Here is a 14,267-nt window from a genome sequence, read left to right as displayed (position 1 = left end):
TACCTAGCACAAAGGAAGTTGGCTGTGGTTGTTGGAGGTCATTCATCTCAATCACATGATATCACTGCAGGAGTTCCTCAGGGCAGTGTCCTAGGCCCAACCATCTTCAGCTGTTTCATCAATGACCTTCCCTCCATCATAAGATCAGAAGTGGGGATGTTCACTGATGATTGTACACTGTTCAGCACCATTCGGGACTCGTCAGATACTGACGCAGTCCGTGTCCATATGCAGCAAGACCTGGACAACATTCAGACTTGGGCTGACAAGTGGCAAGTAACATTCGCACCACACAAGTGCCAGGCAATGACCATCTCCAATAAGCAAGACTCTAACTATCTCCCCTTGACATTCAATGGCATTACCATCGCTGAATCCCCCACTATCAACATCCTGGGGGTTACCATTGATCAGAAGCTTAACTGGACCAGCCATATAAATACTGTGGCTACAAGAGCAGGCCAGAGGCTGGGAATTCTGCGGCGAGTGTCTCACCTCCTGACTCCCCAAAGCCTTTCCACCATCTACAAGGCACAAGTCAGGAGTGTGATGGAATACTCTCCACTAGCCTGGATGAGTACAGCTCCAACAACACTCAAGAAGCTCGACACCATTCAGGATAAAGCAGCCCGCTTGATTGGCACTCCATCCACCACCTTCAACATTCACTCCCTCCACCACCAGCGCACTGTGGCTGCAGTGTGTACCATCGACAAGATGCACTGCAGCAACTCGCCAAAGCTCCTTCAACAGCACCTTCCAAACCCGCGACCTCTACCACTTAGAAGGACAAGGGCAGCAGACGCATGGGAACATCACCACCTACAAGTTCCCCTCCAAGCCACACACCATCCTGACTTGGACCTGTATCGCCGTTCCTTCACTGTCGCTGGGCCAAAATCCTGGAACTCCCTTCCTAACAGCATTGTGGGTGTACCTACACCATATGGACTGCAGCGGTTCAAGAAGGCGGCTCACCACCATCTTCTCAAGGGCAATTAGGGATGGGCACTAAATGCAGGCCTAGCCAGCCAGCGACGCCCACATCCCATCAATGAATAAAAATAAAAAAATGATGGAACAGGGGCTGCAGCCTCTCACATTTCACATAAACATGGAACACGGACTCCTCTAGGCCACAAAAATAGCAAGCAGCCTGGGAGTCCGTGAACTTACTTAAAATCTTATTGCACGGGACTGCTCCATGCAACACCCTCCAGGCCAAGTCCCCAATAAATAAAGGGAGGACTCCCGCGTAGAGAGCCCCCCATTGGGGACCTCCGCCTCCACCGGACGGCAAGATGGCATGCCAAGGCGTGTCCGGACGGCAGGCGAAGATGACAAAGTGGAGAGTGTGCAGGAGCAGCCCGTACAGGAAACCCCTCCGCGCAGAACTAAAAGGCACGGAGGGCATTTCCCCGAGATGGCTCAAGTTGTGAGGCGCCGGTTCCCGAGAGGGGTGATTTTGCAATTCTTAGCACTTAGGTATCAGGCAGGTTACTTCAACGGAAAGCAAGGTGCTTTGTATCCTCAGAGCACCAATGCTGCTGTGTCTTCTGGATTGAAACAATCTGAATTGTGCTTATTCTTTTAAGAACAAAAAGCATTTTTATCCACGTCCAGCCTTTCTGAGGAGGTATTTAATTCTGTACGATGAATAATTTTCATTGGCTCAGTTTACATTACTATGGATTCCATTATTCTGTGAACAGATAGCACTAACCTTGTTCTGAACATAACAGCAGGATCCATATTAACTGAAGCCATATGGCCAACATGACCGATTTCTTTAGCAATCATCCGTAGCTTTTCAAAATTCACCAAACCTTCCACTTTGGAGTCATTCGCTAAGGGAAGAAAAAATAAAATGAATCCTGACGAGGACAGCTAAACAGATTTCAATTTTACACATTAAAATGTCTATTTAACATCCAGAGAACCCCATGCGAAGGACTGAGACCCCATCAAGGTTGAAAAGGTAAATCAGGAAGTAGGGAATGGATGGCAGCAAGCTTGAGTTTTAAATGTCTGAAAATTGTAGGAGGAAGGAAAGATCGAGTGAAATAAGGAATTCCAAAGTTTTATAACAGAGAAGGAATGAGTCGGAGTATGAGACTGCATGATGAGTATTGCTTTCAATAATAGGGATGTTGGTAGGGGGACGACGGCACCAACCGTAAATCAGGATAGAGCTATTCATGGTGAGCAGCTATGCTAACCTCGACATTGCAAATTAATTAGTGAAAATGGAAGGTTAAAGGGAAATCACACCATAATTATAAATACATGGCATTCTGAAAGATTAGACTGCGTAGTTAGACCTATGATTCTCCTGAGTTTTTACTTTCTTAAACTCAATTTCTTTCCCAAGATTCTACATCATCCAAATGCCTGCAAACACTATAAAAATGTAAAGTTAAAAAATAGTTTTGATAGCGGATTTGGTAGCAGCATGGACCAGCATAGAGTCATTTCGGCTAAGGAACCTCAGTCTGAGCTCAGCCGAGACTGATGGGATGAAAGCTTTCTTCAACTTTATAACATTCTTATGTAAGATGAGCTTTAGCAACCTCAACTCAACAAAGCTCAGTCTGAAGGGACATAAAGATGTTTGGTGAGAATGCTGGAAAAAATGTATGAAGTGCAGTCGAAAATTCTCCTCAAAGATTTGAGTTAACCAAAAAATAGAGGAAGCTTTACTGTGCAGTTGAATGTGGTGCATCTAATCTGGGAATAATTGATGCTGAGATGATACACAAAGCAGGAAAGAAGCCATTTCCCAACACGAACATTCCTTGCCTTGCTGAATGCAAAGATTAACCAATTTCAAGTCATGATTTTCATGTGTTTTGCACTCAGCTCAAAATGGTAGACGTGAATGTCACTGAGGACAGAAAGCTTTGTTGGGCTCACTTCCATTTCTACTATTCATGTAAACATCTAGATTTTTCAAAAGCATGGCATCATAAATAAACATAAGAAACTAATGGGTTTGTAACCTCCAGAGCTCAATTCCATCATCACCTCTCAACTAGGCGGCCCAGGGATGTTGACCTAATTGTTTAAAAACCTAGGCCCAATGGCGTGCAGTTTCCAGTACCATCAGCATTTCTCAGCTTGACAAATAAAAGTCACCTTAACAGTCATTGATCTTTCAGTCTATATTTCGGTATTCTTTGAAAGTTAACTGTTATAAAGGATAAAGAACGATACAGAAATCTTTTGGGGGTTTTGTGAGTCTGCTGCTGCAACTCTGCTAGGAGACCAGCAGAATCTACCAGAAAACAAGGACCACGATGGTGGCTGGAAGCACCAGTGTCTGTCCATCCTGGGGGGAGGGTTTACCCAAGTACCCGACTGCAGCCATGTCCTGTGTTAGGAGGCTGATCACTTTCTTAAAAAAATAAGAATTTGTGGCATTTTCTTCTGTAGAGTGCAGAGTGACCAAGCCTTGTTAGGGGCAAAGTCTTCCTTCACCCTTACCAGGCAATTGACTGCAATGGGACAAAGCCAGGGGCAGGGATTCCTACACTGGCAGTTCCTACACCTTTGGCTCAGTTGGGATCCGGTGCATCTGTGGAGAGTTGTACGCCCAGTGAGGTGAGGAGTACCGGCTTCCACATCGGTGGATGTGGGCCCCATCAGTAGGGTTCAGGCCAGGGTAGTGGCTTGGAACCCCTTCACCCAATAGAAGATCGATCCTCAAATTCTTATTTTCAGTACCCATATCACCGACTGTTATTGATAAATTCCAAGTCATATCGTAACTACATAATTTCCTCATACTTGAAGAGTGAGGGGCTTGCACAAGCTCAATGACAAGAGTAAAACTTTGTTTTCAATATTTCCCTTCTTTAGCATTCTGATGTATACAATATACACAGGTGTACCTTTATTGGGAAACAAATAAATTGACCTGTGGTGACATAGCTTCATCTAGTAGAGAATAGGATATAACTAGAAATGATCACAACACAGTAATTTAATTGAGTGGTTCAGATAAATTCATAAAGCTCGAGTTATTTATATTAGTCACCTAAGGCCCGAGATGAAATTGAAATTACTGCTGAACACGCAATAGCGTGGCATAAATGGGGGTCAGTGCAACAGTCATGGTGGTCCTCGCTTCGCTGCAGCTACCGGGAGTCCTGAGGCCTGGGAGTCCCAGCCAACCACAGTCAAACCTACACACCAGCTTAAATCTAGAGGCTTCCAGACCTCATTATCATATTTAAAGTGCCAACCCACCTCCTGGCAGTGGGTTAAGAACATAAGAAATAGGAGCAAGAGTAGGCCAATCGGCCCCTCGAGCCTGCTCCACCATTCAATAAGATCATGGCTGATCTGATCCTAACCTCAAATCTTCTATCACTCTCCATCCCACCCGAACCCATGTGATCTCCCAGGAGAGGCGAAAAACCAGATAAAAAACCCAATGGCCAATTTGGGAGAAAAAATCTGGGAAATTCCTCTCCGGCCCATCTAGGCAATCGAAACTCGTCCAGGAGATTACTCTGTCCCTATATTTTCTACAGTACTTACCTTCTGTAAAAGGTGATCTCCACCCCAGCCAGGAACAGGAATAAAACCATCTCCTGAAATCTAACACAGAATTAGAACACAGTAGGAGCAGAACAAGGCTACACGGCCCTTGGGCCCACTCCGCTACCCACAGGGCCATGACCATTCCGAACCTAGACTCATGTCCAATTTCCTGCCCGCTCCCCGTAACCCTTAATTCCCTTTACTTCTAGGAAACTATCTATTTTTGTTTTAAATTTATTTAATGATGTAGCTTCCACAGCTTTCTGGGGCAGCAAATTCCATAAACCTACGACCCTCTGAGCGAAGAAGTTTCTCCTCATCTCAGTTTTGAAAGAGCAGCCCCTTATTCTAAGATTATGCCCCCTAGTTCTAGTTTCACCCATCATTGGGAACATCCTCACCGCATCCACCCGATCAACCCCCTTCACAATCTTATATGTTTCAATAAGATTGCCTCTCATTCTTCTGAACTCCAATGAGTAGAGTCCCAATCTACTCAACCTCTCCTCATATGACCACCCCCTCATCCCCGGGATTAACCGAGTGAACCTTCTTTGTACTGACTCGAGAGCAAGTATGTCTTTTCTTAAGTATGGACACCAAAACTGTATGCAGTATTCCAGGTGCGGTCTCACCAATACCTTGTATAACTGCAGCAATACCTCCCTGTTTTTATATTCTATCCCCCTAGCAATAAAAGCCAACATTCCATTGGCCTTCTTGATCACTTGCTGCACCTGCATACTAACTTTTTGAGTTTCGTGCGCCAGGACCCCCAGATCCCTTTGTGCTACAGTACTTTCCAGTTTCTTGCCATTAAGATAATAACTTGCTCTATGATTTTTCCTGCCAAAGTGCATAACCTCACACTTTCCAGTATTGTATTCCATCTGCCAAATCTCTGCCCACTTACTTAGCCTGTCTATGTCACTTTGCAGGTTTTTTATGTCCTCCTCACTCACTACTTTCCTTCCCATCTTTGTATCATCTGCAAAGTTTGATATGTTACACTCGGTCCCCTCCTCCAAATCGTTAATATAGATTGTAAAGAGTTGGGGACCCAGCACTGACCCCTGCGGAACACCACTAGTTACTGATTGCCAGTCTGAGAATGAACCATTTATCCCAACTCTCTGCTTTCTGTTAGAGAGCCAATCCTCCACCCACGCCAGAATATTACCCCCAATCCCGTGATTTTTTATCTTGAGCAATAATCTTTTGTGTGGCACCTTGTCAAATGCCTTTTGGAAGTCTAAATACACTACGTCCACTGGTTCTCCTTTATCCACCCTGTATGTTACTTCCTCAAAAAACTCAAGCAAATTTGTCAAACATGACTTCCCCTTCATGAAACCATGCTGAGTTTGTCCTATTAAATTATGTTCATCCAAATGTCCCGTTACTGTCTCCTTAATAATGGACTCTAACATTTTACCAACCACAGATGTTAGGCTAACAGGTCTATAGTTTCCAGCCTTCTGCCGACTACCCTTTTTAAATAAGGGTGTTACATTAGCAGTTTTCCAATCTGCCGGGACCTTTGCTGAGTCCAGGGAGTTTTGGAAAATTATTACCAATGCATCCACAATCCCAACCGCCACTTCCCTCAAGACCCTAGGATGTAAGCCATCAGGTCCAGGGGATTTATCCGGCTTGAGTCCCATTATTTTACCAAGTACCACTTCCTTAGTGATTTTAATCGTATTTAGCTCCTCTCCCCCTAGAGCTCCCTGTTTGTCCAGTGTTGGGATATTCTTAGTGTCCTCTACCGTAAAGACTGATACAAAATATTTGTTCAGCGTTTTTGCCATCTCCATTTTTCCCACCATTAATTTCCCGTGACCCCTCAGTTAAACCCAGAAGTGGGCGGGGGTCAGAGGCGAGTTGGGGTCAGGATTTAGACTTTTAACACTTTAACTTCCCCCTCGCCCCCAAGTTTTTTCAGGTTAAAATTCCCCCCAAAGTAATTAAATGGTAATGCAAGATGTGCTAACGTAACAAGATAATTGACAAATCATGAGCATGGTGTGAAGAGTACTGACATTTAAAGTAGAGAAAACTGCAAAAATGAAACCACAGTTACAATATTTTTAAAATAGAGCTACCTTCATGCAGGAATGTCAGATCTTTCTTGATCAGAGGGAAGAGAGGAATAATGGGAGGCTGCAGGTTCTGGTTATTGAGAACATTGCGGTATTTAGCCATATTTCTGGAAGGGTCCAAGAGATCCTGAAGTTCCTGAAATAAATTCTCATATTTGCTTGGAAGTTTTTCCCAAGTATTCCGCAGTCGTGCCACCGGTGCAAGATATAGACCACTAGATTTTGAGAGAAGACAAAAAAATTACAATATGTATTACTTACAACAAAATCTAAATAGGTCTTTTGAGAAGTAATCCGCCAGATTAACTTGAAATTTAGCCATCTTTAAAAAATGTTTATACAACCGCAATGTTTCACTCTCTAAAACACTAGACAGAAATGTTGTGTCTCCCCTTTTTGATATGAACCATTGAATGTATGACATTCTGGGTTGAAATGGAGATTGTGGGTAGGATTCAATTCACAATATCAGTAGCCAAAACCATTCAGCAAGGGTGTAGCACACATTTAGCAACATAACCTGTGAACACGTCCTGCAGAAACATTTTTCATTTGCAAATACAGCATCTATATAAGAGATATAGGCCTAGAAATTCGGTTTTGGCGCAGCGAGGGCTTTAGCGCCGGAAGTTAGTGCCGGCGCTAAGTCCCCCTGCGCGCGCCAAAAATTCAGTAGCGCCGCGCCCAAATGGCTGCCGGCGCTACTGAGGGGTCTCAGCGCCTCAAAACTGGCGCCACGCGCCGCATTGCGGCGCTATTCCGGTGCTGCGGCGCCCGCTGCGGTGTGGCAGGCTCGGGAAGTGCAGGCCTCCTCCTTCCGTTAAGGAGGAGCTGCCTGCACCCGGCCGCGGCCCGCGATAATCTTTTTAAAAATGAGCCCGGCACCTCGGACAAGTGCCGGGCTTGCTTCTGTTCCGGGGGGGGGGGGGGGGGGGGGATGTCCGGGGAGGGAGCTGCGGCCAGGCGGCCGGCGGGAAAGCGGCCGGCCGCCACGGGGCCTTTAATGCGCCGGCGCAAAGTTCTGTAAGGCACCTCTGCCAGAACATTGCTTGCGGCTGCCACGGGCGAGGCGGCCGCAACTCAATTTCCGAGTTCGGGCGGGTTACCATGGCAACTGGGACGCTGCGCACACCGATGACGTCATCGGTGCCGGCGCAGCGCTACCGGCCTAACGCCGATTTAGGGCCCCTGTCAATTTCTAAACTGGCCATAACTTCGGCGCTAGGCCCTCTAGCGCCTCAAAAGCGGCGCTAAGGCCAGTGAATTTTTAGGCCACAAGGTCCACAGCACAACTTATACCATTATAATTTCATATTTTCCAAGATAGATTAAAATAAAGTTTACATTTTTCGGAGTTTAAAGCAGAAATATATTCTCTGTTTGTATTATTCAGCTCTAGCTTTAATATTGCTAACAATGAGCAGAAAAAATGTAACAATCGCTCTACCCCACTTTCCATTTCCACCTCTAACTAATTCAGAAAGTCAGTAACGATGGTTAATGAACGTCCTTGGCTCCCTGTCATTTTCAGCAAGCACTGAGGATTGCAGGAGACTTCCTTTGCTGGTCTAACCCACTTATCCTTTGCCCCCACAATATTCCAGCACTGGGACTACAATTTACAAACACTTCTCTTGTAATTGAAAGTAGTTACATAATCGAAATATTTAAATCATAATAAAAGATATATTCCAAGCAAATATTTTAACTTATGTCAGAGATTTACTATTTATATAACTCATTAAAATCTTGTACACTAAACATCCTTAAGTAGGGTCACAATCTTTGCACAATATGCACTTGAACAACTTTTAGTGTTAACAATAAATCTTATGTTTTTCAGCTTTTGTTACTTTTCAATACAATATTGAAACTTATAAAAAGGCGTAACATTTCACATTTGAAAATGCTCCATTTAACACTAATTCCCTTTTCTTACAATAGTAAAAGCAAAGGATACATTTGTGTCCCTCCATTTCGAAGCTCATCACTGCATTATTCCATTTCCAATAGAAAGAAACACATTTGCCGAATCAAGCTTTGCTACAGCTTTGTAAGTGAAGAATTACAACTCCTTCAGATTACTCTAGTAAGTCATCATTTGAAGGAAAATATGATACTCATCAGGTCAAGCTTCACATTAGAGTCATTTGGAAAGGATAGTGATGCATTTACATTTTTGTCAACAGAGTAATTTCAAACCAATACAGGACTGCTATTAAAGTCTACAGTACCGCAACGTCTTTCCATCTTCTGTGATATTTCCACTAACATATGATTCGTTTTTTTTAAATACAACACCCAGAATAACTATAGATTTCGGTTGCAACTTCTACATAATACAATTTTGATGAAAATTCAATTGTATGTAAGTGCTCCTAGCACTGTGTAGTGGTTCAAGGATCCCAGAGTGGCAAAGTGAACTACAAAAGAAGGTATTTTAAATTTACAGCTCCCTCTGCAGGTTTCTCCTACATATGTGCAGAGGTAGATGTCGATGCTGCTGCCTGACCTGCTGAGTATTTCCAACATTTTCTGTTTTTACTTCAGATTTCCAGCACCCGCAGTATTTTGCTTTTGTGTTGTGGTAGCATGTAGTAGATGTTTAATTTCAGCCTGAGTCATATATCAGGCATGGCTCATTTTCCATTTGCTACCTCTCTCGCCATCATTTTTACATTCTCCCTAATCCCCTTCTGCTCTTGTTTCCATCCTTATCGTTGTATTAGTTGGTTCTTTACTGGGCCAACTGCACCATTCCACTGTCCTTTCATAATCTGCTGCCCATTAAATTCAATAAAGCCTTGCAAGGTTTACAAATTATCACACAAAGTACCTGGTGAAATTGAAAATAGACATTCATATATGCCAGTAAAACACTAAAAAGGACTTTAGAGAAAAATGTTAGTGCTCTGAATACGGTACAAAGAGGCCTTGTGCTCCAGCTCAACACCCACCTCATTAAGTGCTACTTTGAGACTGTTACGGTTTTCAGTTCAAACCAATGAAGCCTTCGCTCAGTTTTATACCCTGGGATGTTTTTCTATATTAAAGCTGCTATATAAATGCAAGTTGTTTTGCTGTTGCTGTTGAGCTTGTCTCCAATGTCCCTATTGCCATACACCTCACCATATTTCAACCATCTTAAGCTTCTCTGTTGACAGATACTGCAATGCCACATGGCTGAATACTTAAGCCTAGAAATTGGAGGTGTTAGCGCTGGCCGTTAAGGCCTGTTTTGTTGAAAAAATTGGCGGCCACCCCACTTCTGGCGGATCCCACGGCAGACGCCATTTTCGGCAGGTCAGCAGCACTGCCGTTGCCTGTGCTCGGGCAAGTATTTTAATTAGCAGAAGTGTGATGTCAATTGCCGCACAACACTGAATTGACGCACGCTATTCATTTTGGAGCTTGCTGCTCTTCTTAGAGCCCTCTCCAAAGCACGCCAGTGCGTGAAGACGTTGACAGCGCGTAGAGGCGGGAGAAAGCGGCTGTGTGCTACAATCCACACAGTAAACAGCTGCTGCTGGATAACTGTTAACTATGGAGCGCTAGTGGAGTGAGAACTGCTTCCAATGAGATGCATCAAATCTCCCCCCCCCCCCAATGTCAGTCAAACAGTATAGGAGAGAAATACTTTTAAAATAAACTGTACTGTACTACAATTGTAATAATATCAAGAAAAATCAAAGCTGCATTTCCTTAAATTTTAAACATTGGGGGCTAGATTTTCAGTGTAGACAGTTTTGGGGCACTAACCTTAGCGCCCGCCCGAAGTTAGCGCCCGCCCCAAAGTAGCACCCCGTTGCCGGAAATTCAGTGGCTTCGCCCTAAGAGGTTGGTGGAGCGCTAAAAGAGGCGTTCCACTACTATCTTTAGGCGCTAAGCCGGCGGTCCAGAGCGCAGCGCCCGAGCTCGGGCGCAGCGCACGGCAGACACTCTGGTGCCAGTGAGCTCTTAAAGGGGAAGGGTGCATGTGTTTTTTTAGGATGATGATGATGATGATGATGATGAGGAGGAGGAGGAGGGAGGAGGGGGAGGAGGAGGAGGAGGAGGAGGTGGCCGGAAACATAAATACACCGTTCACAACAACACACTGGATCCTTCCACACAACACATGCAGACTGCCGTTTATAGTGCAGGAGGAGTGCCCTTTAATTTGCGCTCCCCAGGGTGTGTTGCGTTCCATTTTACAAACGCTCTGGACGCCAGCCGCAGAATGGTGCGGTCCGACTGAAGTTTGGATTCGGGGCGGCCAAAGGGCGTTGCACGAGGATGTGACGTCATTTTCTGCGCGCGCAGCCGGGCGGCCGCTAAACTTTGCGCTGGCGCTAACGGGCAACTTAATTTGGGGCGGGGCGCAAACTGCGCTGCGCCCGGGCGCTACACGAATAGCGCCCGAAAATCACTTCTCTTAAGGCGCTAACTGCTGGCGCAAGCAACTGAAAATCTAGCCCTGGGTTTTTCTAGTGTAGGAAATGATAATATGAGATGCAAAGTTTGGAAGTCTGCTTTTAAAAAGCTTGACAGCATATTCTCACCAAGAGTTTTTCAAAAGTCTGCTGTTGTTAAAAATTTAATTGAACTCTCTTCTGCACTATTTACACCGGTAAACTCCTGACCAAGAGTTCATGTTCCCCATTTTTAAAATTTATTTCCATTGATGCCTCATGCAACGATTTAAGGACATCTGTGCCACATTCTTTATGTGGTGTTTCCAGTCACAGTCACTCCAGATCTGAGCCTGTGCTATAAGACCCACTCACCAGGGAGTGAATCACCTATGTGGTATGCAGGCTAGTGCATTGTCACTGCTAGCTGCAAGCTGGTGCATCACCATCCCTCTCCAGCACCATCAGCAGACTCGATAGCAAAACCCAGGAGCAGTCAAAACCCCGCACCGATCCTTCAGACGCGATCTTCAGCCTCCTGCTGAGGTTAGTGCTGGAAAGAGCACGTTGCACAACAGCTTCTCTGCTCCACTCATGTCAATTAGCAGGCAGCACCAAAATACCTGCCTGCGTTCTTTCTGCGGGCGGCCGTTAGCCTTGGCCCGCGCTGTTACCGGCACGTTTTCGGCCTACTCGAATTTCTAGGCCTTAGTTAACAGCTCTAAACCCAAAGGTAGTTGGGGTAGGGGTACATTTTCGCTGAACTTAATGATAGAGTTGGATTGTGTACTAAAATCGAACATTTATGCTACTTGCATTCTATTTACAGCAAAAGGTGATTAGAAACTTGTACCATTATCAGAGTTTAGTCCTTCCTACAAAGAATACAAGAATTAAACGTGATTTAAAAAAAAACATTTTTTTTAGAAGTAAAAGTTTCTCTTACTGGTACTGTATATATATTTTTTACCTGATAATTGCAAACATGGAATTAAAGTTCTTGCACTCTCTGCAGTGCAGTGCCATCTTGATAAAGTGTTTAATTATCTTCATCCTTTTCAGTTGGTTTGGCTCTCGAAGAATCTCTGTTGCAACCCAAAATGTTTCCTGATTGATAATGTTCTCAAATTTATTCAGATTGACACATTCAGTTTTTGACTTAAGTTTGAACAAGTCATCTATGTACTCTGTGGGTTCAATGTTACGAAATAGTTCAAAGTTTCTCATGGAGAGCTGGGTGGCAACTTCAATAGTGCTTAGTTGTAGCAGTATGATATGACTCTCCCGGAGCAATTCCTGAGCATCTTTATCTGAGCAGAGTATCTCTGTCTCCATGTTGTTCTTCAGGTAGTACCTTAGGGAGGCAAAAATAATCAACGTTACATTAACTGAAAGGAAAACAATACAGCAACAACACTTTGATCAGACTTATTCCAGGTGTGTAAACCGTTTCTCTTTTTCAATTTATTTTATACCAGCTAGCAATTAACTGTCATTCTCCCCGTCCCAACTATTTTTGCACTGCATTCAGATCAATAGTCGAGCAGAAACAGAACTTCCTATGATGCTCTAACATTCTCACAACTTTCTTAGAAATCTCTCACATCACCCACTATGCTATCCTAAAACTGGATTTGCAACCATACATTTTCTTATGCAACATTGGCATCAACAGCTTGCCTGATGTCTGCAACCTTCTTCTTGATGATTTCCCAAACTGAGTTTGAATTCCATGAGGGGCAGGCCCTGATAAAAACATCAAGCAGTAAATGAACTCAGGTGCCTCTATGCACCTCCCAGTGACCAGCCTCTGAACAGAGAGCTGGGAACATTGGGGTGGGAGCAATCAGTGGGGGAAAAGAACACTTTACAAACTGAGACAAAAAATAATTCACCCAAAGTAGTGACCGATTTGATTCAGAGGTTGACATGCTGCTATGCTTGTATGCATTACACCTATAGATAATGCTCTAAATATATCTTCAAACTTGGTGTTTCCCCATCCAAATCCAATGTAAATAAAAGTTTATTTTAATTGGTTTCCTTGCAGGAACATGGATTCTGGCATTTGAGTCATCCTTACCTGCCACTTAGTTGGATTCGGTCGGCGAGCTTTGATAGCTGATTCGGAAGTCGTCTTTGCTTGATAACACCTTCAGGAGTAATGGAGACTTCACATAGTGAGTATGATTCAGGAGCAGCAGTCACTGCAAATTCTCAAAGTGCCTGAATTACCACTTCCTTTGCGGTGGTATCTCTGCTGATCATTATGTAGCGACTTTGTTGGTCTGCCTTGAAAACTCTTAAAACTTGATCTGGTAGCTCTGTTCAAAAAACAAAATAAACTGAATATGTGGGTAGCATAAAGAAAGACTGCTTTATTAAGATTATACAAACATGAGCAATCAACGGGCAGGAAAAGACCAGCTGGCTCATCAAGCCTGCCCCACACGCCATGGACCCAGAAATTCGGGTCTCCACGGGTGAGTACGCACGGGTTACTCACCTGTAGGCCCAATGGAAGTACCGGTTTCCTGCAAGCACTGCGCATGTGCAGGAAACCGGCACTTCTGTTCCCCTGAAAGCAGGGGTTCAGAGGTCGAACGCGTGCGCAGGAGAGGCTGCGCGTGCGCATCGAACTTACATTTATTTACAGGTTTTCCCGGGAGGGTAAGTCTCCAGAAGTTAGACATGTAAAAAGCAGTCGCAAGGCCTGCTTTTTACAAGGTAAGTGGTGAATTAATTAAAATTAAAACATTTTTTCCACAGGTTTATTATTTTTAAATACTTTAAAGAAAGGTAAGTTTATTTTTAGCCCCATTAGAAAATAAAATTATTTTTTCAAAAATTTAAATTGTTTAATAGTTATTTCATATAATTTATAGTTTATTTTAAAAATGTGATTAAAAAAAAAATTATTTGAAGATTTAGTGATGTTATGGGGCCCGTAGTATTTCTAAGTTTTGACAGGTCTTCCTGTCAGACTTATGAAGAGCATTCCCTGCTCCGATTGGCTGCCCATGGCCCACGCGATCCCAGGGGACGCATCGAACTAACTGCGCCCCTGGGATACGCAAGCACAGCGCGCCGGCAGCTGGAGCAGGCCCCGGATCGGGATTCCACGGGGACCCACAGCTCAATGGCCGGCGCGCAAGGTAAGTGCAGGTTGGGGTCTTACACCCGCGGGAAGCCTCCGACCCGAAAATCTGGGCCATGAATGGAATTCCGA

The 14,267-nt window shown here is 44.2% G+C and overlaps 1 pseudogene; it reads right to left on the bottom strand.

Annotated features, from left to right (window-relative positions):
• LOC147119287 (rap guanine nucleotide exchange factor 2-like) overlaps positions 1-14,267 on the bottom strand; it is a 127,450-nt pseudogene that overhangs the window by 44,194 nt on the left and 68,989 nt on the right.

This window comes from Somniosus microcephalus, chromosome 4, assembly GCF_052327205.1.
Source record: "Somniosus microcephalus isolate GS21.2 chromosome 4, FLI_Smic_1.0, whole genome shotgun sequence".
NCBI classification, from domain to species: domain Eukaryota; kingdom Metazoa; phylum Chordata; class Chondrichthyes; order Squaliformes; family Somniosidae; genus Somniosus; species Somniosus microcephalus.
The sequence above is the reverse complement of the archived record's forward strand: the minus strand, read 5'-3'. Positions and strand labels throughout refer to the sequence as shown.